Consider the following 8,668-nt stretch of genomic DNA (forward strand, 5'->3'; position numbering starts at 1 on the left):
TCTTTATCTCATATAATCCAATCTGCAAAGGAAGAGTGGGTCATGGTGCTTTCTTCTTCCTATGCAATGCTTCTAACAACCTTGTGGTGAGATGCTACAATAATTCTTGCATAACAAGTTTGTTAGTGGCATACCTTGGTAAAACATGCGGAGGCTTCTCTCTGCCAAATACTCTAATGAAGGTGCCACCTGGTGAGGCATACCAATCTGCAATGTCTGATATCACCTCCATTACTTATCGTGACATGCAAGGTGGATCTTCTTTAAAGACAGGCTTGTACAACAAGATGATGAAGTGGTCAGTTAGTCATGCCATTACTCCTCGATAACTACATTCTGAAAGCAACTTGCAATAGATGTGCACAACAATTTCTCATGGTGTCCATGTCCAGTTCATGCCAAGGAACTGCTTTTGTGAACATATTGCATCTAGTAAGTATAAAAACATATAGAACCTTGCTCTCTCACCCTCAAGAGGATTCTGAGCATGTGCTACATTGGCCTTCAATGGTCGAGCCAACCAATCTGACTAGTTGAACGACTTCCCATCATTCACCACTTGGTCCAGTAAGACTATCCACCCTTCAGGAAAGGTTTTTGTGCTCTCTTGACCATGGATCCTGCAAGCAAAGATAACCAAGAGCTGGTAAGCCTTTCCAAGGGACTTTGTCTTGTACACATGGGTGGGTGTCTATCAAAACTTCGATGGATCCTTCACCCAACCTTTGAAAATTTCTCTCGTGTTCACATAGTTATGGGTTGCATAGAAGAGTGTATCCATGCGCTATACTCGCTAGGAAAGTGATACATTTGCTGGAAATATTCTACCCGCTGGTGCTTCTCAATGTCATGGTCTTCTCATCAATGTGTGAGATAATCCCGCTACTGACATCCGCACATGGGAAAGTTGGATACTTGCATGCAACCTTGTATAGCCCTAACTTCCAGATGTTTAGATAAACCTCTCAATCCTTTAAGTCTACCTCAAATTCCATTGCAAAAGCATATTTAATCTGCTGCCATGTCAGTGATGATCCCTTTTCTATAAACAATTGAGTATCTACATACACTGTCAAATCAACTGATGTTTGCTCAACTTCTTCCCCATTATTGCTCTCAGTGGTTTCCTTTGAAGTAGCTCGCTTAGGTGCCATGGTAACAGTGACTGTTGAAGAGGTGTTCAGCAAATGCTATACTTGTGGGGTAGAAAGGAAACTCATGGAAAGAAAATGTTAGTCTTAAGAAAATGCACTTACAAGGAAATTTCAAGCAGAAAACTAGGTATCATATGGGGAGGAATACACAATTTTCACTAGCAACAAAGACTGACTTACTGTGGGAACTGTGCACTACGCAGTCCCAATAGCCAAGGTCGAAGATTGGGGCTTGAAACAACGTAATGCACAGGTCATCTTGGGTAGAGACCTGGGAGAGACTATGCATTCCACATTCTCAGTGGACAAGATGAGAGGTTGGATCCTGGAGCTACGTAGTGCATAGTTATATCCATATTGGACTATGCACTGCGTAATTCCATAGGAAAAACTTATGGCTTGAGGCTTAGGATTACGTAGTGCCAGATGGACAAATGGAAAACCAGCCAAAGGGAAGTGTGGATCTGCCCAATGGAAGCGTGGAAAATGAGTAGATGTGAAAGAAAATGTGAATATGAGTGCAAATATGACTAAGTGAAATTAAATGCATGTGAATCAAGTGCAACAATTAATCAAATGGAAGGAAAACGAAGTATGTGGCAAGAGTCGCCGCAACAACAACCATTGGTGTAAAAACAAGAAATCTAATGCGACACTTGGGAAAGGAAATCTATAACTTAAAACAAAACTTCTATAAGTTAAAACACAAACCATGAAGAGAAACAAGTGAAATAACATTCACACAAGCCAAATGACAAAAAGCAACAGAAAAAGCGGCAAAAGACGACAAAAGAAAAACTCATCCGGAAAAACAACGACAATCGCACCGAAGGTTCCTTGATCTCCTTGGGAATTCTAGATCTCCAAGATCGAGTGTGAAAATGAGCTCTAGAAGTATCAATTAAATATTTTTGGGTGAATTAGGGTTTATGACACACATACCTAAAATTAAGGAAAAAGAAACACTTGGCGGAAGTTTCTAAAAATAATGCAAGTGCCTCCTTTGGGATACTAAAATAGATCCCTATTTTTTAGGGATTCTTTTTTTCTTTTTTTTGCTTTCTTTGGGAAACTTTCCATGCACACCGCTTGGAAATACTACGCAATTTTGGGGAACTGGACAACTTTCTGGCTCAGTGCACTGCACAGTTTCTGAGTTTAGTGAGGGTTCCCCAGTTTTTGGGCTACCTCCCATGACTGTATAGTTTCTAAGCTCAAAGCTTACTTCTATTCAAGACTGCGCAATTCCTATCACAAAGGCTTCTTTCCCTCAAGGATTGTGTAGTTTCTCGAGGAAAGCCCAAAAATGCAATGAGACCAAGTTGGGAGATCAACTCATGACTTAGAAGAATGAGCTAAGTGAGCAAACAAAAGAAAAAATGAAAAGATAAGTCTCAGTCAAAGGATGAATACCTGGATCAGTGTAAGATTAGCTCCTGTGGATAAGAAGGGAGGCTCCAAAATTGAAGCATAAATAAAATTTTGGAGGGTGGTTGTAGCCTCTGCAACACTTTCCAAGTGGATAATCTTTAAATATGGCAACTTTTTCCTCATCCAAGGGACACCTTTCACATAGTAGCAACATTAATTATAGCCCTACTCAAAATAAAATTGACAACAATCTACTCCACTTATAACCTTTTGCTAAGATTTGATACCAAAAATGATGTAGCCTTGAGCTACATACATAAAAAAAGGATGTATCCTAGAGCTACATACACATAAACACACCATTATAAAGAAAATAAAGGGACATCAAGAAATTTATTTCAAAGTACCCCCCCCAGAAGGGGAATAATATTAATTAATCATTCCCAACCATTTTCCTGGTACAATTGGTCTATTTATATAAGAATAGGTAATTATTAATATTAGACCTTCTACTGAAACAATATGCATAGTCATCTCCATAACTCTCCACAAAATCTCCTAAAACATCTCCCTAAATCTTTCTATGGATATCTCAAGAGACCTTCATCCCAAATATCTCTCATTTCTCTCTATCTCTCATTCCTAAGAAAACTTCTAGAACCAGTCTACAATATTACATTTTCACCATATTATTCATTAAACTTTACAAGGAGGGATGTTCCCTCTTTCATGAGAAATCTTCATTAAGCCAATCCTTTCTCTCTTCTAGGTTCCATAACTTCATCATTATTGATCTTCACATTTGGTATTCTTCATTCTCAACCTTCTCCATATTCCATATTGTACCTGCAAACATAAACATAAGTTGAATTTCCATATAAAAAAGTCATCGTCCACTATAAAACATGGGTTTCTAATCATTGTATCTGTTGATTCTCTAAGAAACTCTTTCTGGTACATGTTTCATCAACCATTCTATCCTTTAAACTCTACATACCTTTACCTATTGGCCCCTTGGATGAACACCACCAACATTATCATCCTCAGTCTCCTGGGTTTTTAGCTTACTGATAACCTTCTTGTTAATGCTCTTGCATCATGATTCAAAAGTTTTTGGAAAGATACAATGTAGAATAATATACTTGGAAAATGATCATAACTATTTAAGATCATTATTTTTCATATATGTTAAGCCCTTGTTGACAGTGTTGGACCTGCCAACATGTCAAGGGGATCTCCCTTGTAAGAAGTCCCAATTAGACCTCAAATTGTTTGGTGTAGGAGTCCCAACAGTGGGTCATAAGGTAATGCCTTGACTGCGGTGTCGCACAAAGGCAAGTAGAATAACTCTGTTAGCAGTAAGGGTGTGACTGATGTAATGATTCAAGGAAGGCGTATGAGAGGTTCCACCACTTTGAAAGGGGAAGGAGGTGAAGGTGAGTTCCAGGTTGAAAGGGATCAGTCCCAACTCGGCTAGGAACACACAACACTAAGGACATGTACAGCTTCCGGTGGAGAAGTCCACTCGGATGCGACAGTCACATCATACAAGGTAAGATAACATGTACAACACTCATGGATGAGTTCGAGATGAGTGTGATGGTTGTTATAGCAAGGTTCAAGTGAAAGGTTTATTTGATGTCCGGTAGAATAGTCGACACGGACGGTGACAACATTAACAACATATACAACACATTAGCAACAAGATTCATATAATTGCATGTGAATCAGTTCATACAAAAGTATGTAAGTTAAACAACACATATCATTAAAGCAACAGGAACAGTCCAATTACAATAACAATATATGCATCACGATGTGTTGGCTCTTAGTATATAAAGAAGTGTAAGTCACAATCATACAATACATCCATGTAAACCTGCTAGCCCCAACAGTGGAACATTACAGCCACATCTGCCTGCTCCTCCAAAGAGATGTACTAGCTCCATGCAGTGGAGAAGCCAAGGCGTGTTACAATACTTTCCAAGCCTTCTTCAAAATAGTCTTAGTAGAAGCTTGGCTGACCAAAAGCCCTTACAATGAGTTATGAGAGACTATTTATAGAAAATGGTGGGGTGACCCTTGACATTCCCCTTTGTGATAGTTCAACTACCCTCATGACTCTTCACCTACTCTATGACTATTACATCTAGCAATTGACACTTGACATGACTCAACATTACAATGCACATGTACTCATGTGAGACAACATGGCTTGAGCAAGCCTTGTAAGACATCACTGACACTCGATCCATCGTGATGAGACCAACTCTTTGACATGCTTGTGATGGTGAAGGTGGTGAGCTGATGCCAAGCTTGCTTGTCCGTGATGGTGTGTATGCACCTCATGGTGACATCTTACTGAAGTCAACTCTTTCCTCTGTTGCAACCAATGCATTGGTTCAGCCCTTCATCCAACTTGTCTGCTAACATGTGCATGGTCTTCTTGCGTGTGGCTAAACCAGAAACACATTGATGCATGGTGTCCATCCTAATCTTCAAGTGTGTACTGGTGTTCAAGCCTATAAACCTTCCAAAGTACATGTTCAGCTCCAGTTGGACTTGCTTCTTGTCTTTGCCTTGGTAAGTGTGTTGAATGGGTTGGATTGCATGTGCACACTCAACGACATACATGCTTCTGAATCCATTGCACGTGATCAACAACATTGCTCACCATATCTGCTCTGTGTCAGTTGTTGGGATGGATCCTTAACTTGTACAAGTGCAGTTTCATCCATGAGTGCATGTTGCACCCAATTCTGTTCTTGTTCCTGCTGCAACTTGTTCATCTATCTGTGCAGCTTCATGTTCTTCCTGATTTGTTGCTTCAGCACATGCAACTCCTTCTTTGTTCCATCTTCTGCCTTCGCATGATCTTCATGTCATGCCGTCACTTCATAGTCGGAGTCTCCAAAGTTGCTTTCATCATCAATGGACCTGCTTGAGCTTGCAACCTTGTTCTACCACCATGTTGTTAACAACCCTCCTCTTGCATTCGTTGCATTTGGTATGATTTCTTCAGCTGTTTTTCATGATGTTGCTCACTATGATGTTGCTACTATCATATCTTGATGTCCTTGTCTATGAAAAAATCGATGTCTTCGTGGGTAGTCAAGTCCATGGACACTTGATCGATTTCATCCCCCGGCATTCTCTGAATGGTGTCTTTGTCTCTGGTCTCCTAGAAAGCATAGCACATGTAGTGCAGAGAGGCGGATGAGCACCTGTGATACCCGGAGACATGGAAACACTCATGGCAAGAAATATGTCAATTAAAAACCAAAATGAACATGAGAACTGACTTGTGACATACTTGGATGAATGATCATTAGGGTTGTGAAATTTCGACATGGAGACCGACTGCCAAGACTGCACAAGGCATAGTCCGGGTTGCTGGTAGACTGACTGACTACTAGAACTGTACAACGCACAATCCAGTCTAGCTGCTAACTGCTGGGATTGTGCAATACGCAATTCCAGCTGGGAAGGACTGCTTGCCCAGGGACAGATTTGCGCAATTTTTTGGGCCGAGCAGCCACTATCCTCTAGAAATGCACAAAACAGTCTTGGAGGGTAGTGCTAGGCAGGAATGCACAAATCTGGAGAGGAAGGTGAGCCCTCCTTTCCCAGATTGCACAATGCAGCCATGGTGAAGGGAGAGCCCGGACCAAGGTTGGCCTGACTCGCCGACGGGAAAATAAAACAAAGTAAGTCAGTGAGTGCATGGCAACACTAAGTGATAGCAGAAGTGATTGACAATGCATGCGAAACATGAATGAAATATTCAACAAATGAATCAACATGCATGTGGGTGAGGTAGTTCGCTGGTTGGGCGAACGTCTGTGCAAAACAGTTTCATGCATGCGATAGCAGTGAGGTAGCAATGAAAACTGAAATAGATCTAAAACAAGCTAGTATACATGTAAATGACAGCAAGCACACAAATAAATCAAGAAAATATTACTCATACAAGCAAAAACCCAAAAAGTGACAGAAATGCAACAGAAGGCATGGGAAGCAGGCTTACCCCAAAACATCTTAGTTGAATGTGCCGACTGCTCCTAGATGTGATGTGGGATGTCAAAGCTGCAAGGTTGATGTGAGGAATGAGCTCTGCAACATCTGGTTGATGATTTTTGATAACATCGAGGTTGTGATGTGCATGCCACGAATCTAGGGGAAGCAACACTTCATGGGAGGTTTTGGAATTGCTCCTTGCATGTAATATCCAACTGCTAAACATAGATCCCTGAAACGAGGGATGTCTTTGCATGTTGCCTTGGGAGAAGCATCCCATGCATGCAAGTCTGTTTTGCTCTATCCTGGAGAGAACTGGTTAACTCAGTTGCACATGCAAGAGACTGCTCGACTGCTAGAGAAAAATGTGCATTTCTCGTTGGGAGATGAGCTAGCTTCCCAGGAGATTTGCGCAATTTCTGGGTAGAGTAGCTGACTGCTGCCTAGATTTATGCAAATCTTGGGCTGAAAAGCCTGCTGCTGGGAAAAATTGCGCAAATCCTACTGGGAGGGTTGGCTGGCAAGACTGCGCAATCCTGGAGCCCAGCAGGCTACCAAAGAGGATTGCGCAATTTTTAGAGGGAAGGTTGGTTTCCCTCTATAAATGCGCAATTTTCAAGGGGAAGTCGCTCAGCCTGTAGCTGGACCAAGTCCGGGTGAGCAACCTATGAAGGGAAAATATCAAACTATGATCAACAGGCTACCTTTGAGCAAGAAAGACACTGAAGCTTGAGGGCTTGACGAAGCAAGGAAAGCTGTTGTGAAGGTTGGTAGGGAGGCTCCAAAAAATGCTAAGGCAAAATTTTGGAGGATGGTTGTAGCCGCTAAAACACTTGGTGACGCACTAGTCGAACTCGAGCTCTCTGAATGGACCTTGTTTGTGAAAATAAAGTTTAACATGTTTGGAAGTATTGTTCATCTCTCAGATCGTCTTGGCTTTGCACTAGTTTGATTGTAAGATGTAGCATCTCCTAGACTCTTGGTCGATTGACACACATTCCAAGCGAAGGCAACATAGTTGTTTCAATTGGGGTTGAGGGGTATATAGGTGCATAAGCAGTAGAATCATCAAAGCCTTAATTTCATCTTTGGTGTTGCTCCACTGCCAGCAGGCCTGGACATTACCCTGGTGGAGTCACATAGGAACACAAGCATGGCTCTGCTACCAGCGAACCTGGTCAGTACCCCGGCGGAGTTACTTGCATCACCTCCCTGCATAGGAAGCTTTTCTCTTCTTTCACCTTATTCATTTTGAATTTTGAATTTTTTTACTTCTCATTTTTTTTCATTTTTCACTGTGCATAGCACTTATTCATTTCAGAGGTTGAAGAGGAATCCTGACTTATTGAGAGAAAAAGAGGTTGTTCGAGTAGAGAAGTAGTTTATTGTATCTCTGACGTGCCTGTTAAGGTTTTCCCCCTCACCTCACTATACTTGATTGAGCTAACAAGGGTTAACCCAAAAACAATTGACTAGAGAAGGTGACACTAGTTAGCACGCAAGCGTTGTGTCTTCACCAAGGTTCATTTTGAACAGTACGTATTTTCCTTTGACATATCATGGACTAAGTAACAAGCTCGTCATATAGAGGTAAAATGACAGATAACCAAGTAGTGATAACATTACAAGCCCTCTTACACTTTACCCAACTCGTTTCATGAGTCACACATGGTTTCATGCAAACTAACCTATTAACGAAACAAGCAAACGAACTAACAATCAACAAAGTAAAGCAAGAGCAGAAGCAAAAATGAAAGTGAAGCAAGTATGAAAACAAACAAGCAAACAAAGCATGTAAGCAAACAAGCATGCAAGAAAACAACTGAAGCAAACACTACTCCTACTCCTACACTAATCAGTGCATGGGCCTGATCACGTGAAGTGATACTTCCAATGCAGCCACTGGCACATTGGTAGACCCATGTTGGTGAAGGCTTTATCCGCGAGCAACCCAGTTGTCTGGACCAGTAACCAAGAAATATATAACAATGAAGACAAACATACTTTGTGTTTCAAATTGTCTATGGGACATAAGTGATTGCATGTGCATGGCGAGCAATCTGTGGAATTATCGTGGTGTTGTATGACACTATGTGCAACTTTAAAACATGAGCACACTCTTGACT

This window comes from Pinus tabuliformis, chromosome X (genome assembly GCF_031772625.1).
Source record: "Pinus tabuliformis cultivar Carrire ecotype Pingquan chromosome X, CPIR1, whole genome shotgun sequence".
Lineage (NCBI taxonomy): Eukaryota > Viridiplantae > Streptophyta > Pinopsida > Pinales > Pinaceae > Pinus > Pinus tabuliformis.